This window comes from Octodon degus, unplaced genomic scaffold (assembly GCF_000260255.1).
Source record: "Octodon degus isolate 3935 unplaced genomic scaffold, OctDeg1.0 scaffold00176, whole genome shotgun sequence".
Lineage (NCBI taxonomy): Eukaryota > Metazoa > Chordata > Mammalia > Rodentia > Octodontidae > Octodon > Octodon degus.
In genome coordinates this window covers 3,201,753-3,203,265 of record NW_004524752.1, presented here as the reverse complement: position 1 = coordinate 3,203,265, position 1,513 = coordinate 3,201,753, and the positions used below count along the sequence as shown (strand labels likewise).

The 1,513-nt window shown below is 38.5% G+C and overlaps 1 pseudogene; it reads right to left on the bottom strand.

Annotated features, from left to right (window-relative positions):
• Positions 1-5: 5 nt before the first annotated feature.
• The window catches only part of LOC101563879, a 45,217-nt pseudogene continuing 43,709 nt past the window's right edge, over positions 6-1,513 (bottom strand).

Below are 1,513 nucleotides of genomic sequence, written 5' to 3'. Positions count from 1 at the left end.
TTTCTCAGGTTCTCATTGAGGTAAGTCTCTACTCAAGTAGTAATACCTTCCAATTTAATTCTTTCATTTAGCAACTGTCTGCTGTCCTGCTGCAGTTAACGTATGTCGTCATTCAGTGCATCTACTCTTTTCTGATCTTCCTAAGTTGAGAGAGCAAGTCATTTGCCAGTTCTGCTTTCAGTGATTCTCTGCTGGACTCTAGAGCATGAAAACTTGCTTCCAAACTTTGTAGTTAAGTTGCTTTAGGCACAGAAGCATATTGCTGCCTCCTCTTTTTGCATCATCATTTCTGGTACTATGCCATCTCCAGATGCTTTAAATTTCCTCTGCAGGTTCTCAGTCTGCTGCACTGGTTCAGCAACTGGTCAATTTCGTTACTAAGCCTTTCAATATTTCTGTGCAGACTTTCATTAGACTTTGTTTCAAGCTCCCTCAATTCTTCTACTACTTTTCCAATGTCCTTCTGTAATTCAAGTTGAGGCTTTCTTATGTCTGTATAACCTTCACTAAGAGCACCCTGATGACTAACTTGGTCACCTTTCAAAGTAATGCAGTCTGCAGTGAAAGCACAGGCCAGTTGGGGTGAAAATTCCATGGAAGGGCAAATAAGTGTCTTTCCGAACACATGTTTGAAAGCTTTGTCAAATCCGGGATTGTATCTCAAGTTACTAATCATTGGAATAACATCACTAGTTTCAGGATAGGCCATGTTCCTTACATCTAACTTGTTTTTTTGTTTTGTTTTTTTGGTTGAACCAGGGATTGAACTCAGGCCCTTGCAATTGCCAGGGAAGTGCTTATTCTATTGAGCCATCTCCACAGCCCCTACATCTAACTTGTTAAGAGGCAGAAAACTGGCCTCTCCACGAAGATGCATTTCCTTCCCTTAAAATTTTTGTGCTGACTTCATCTGAATCCACAATGTGATAAAATAACCTGCTTCCAACAGCAACTTCCATACATGTGCAAAAGCTGGCTATATTCAAAGTTATCCATCACAATGACGTGGCAGCATTTTGAACATGCTGATGTATTCCTTTTTGATGAAAGTGGTCCAGCCATTCTTTATGCTGTATATTCCATTTAAAATAGATTTTTCCTGTGTTGCTTGCTTTAAGAAGTTGCTGTTTCTTTTCAAGATTTTCTCTTTTAGCAGCAAGTACTCGCTGTTCTGCATTCTCCTCTCTCCACAGGTAACTTCTTTCACTATAATTTATCTTTCTTATTTTTTTTTACTTCATAATACTTTCTGTCCAGTATTTCTTTCTGTCCAAGTATTTCTCCTTGAACTTTGACCTCATTAAGATCCTGATCTGTTTTTTTATATTGCTCCAGATTTTTCTCCATATTTGTCTCCGTGACTTCCAAATCCTTATGTATAGCTTCAATCTGTCTTTTGTTTTTTATAGCCTGATCCAAAGACTTAAGATCTTTTTTAATCCATATATTCTTGCCTTCTTTGAAAGTAAGCTATGGGGCTGGGGAGATGGCTCAGTGGAATAAGCTCTTCTCT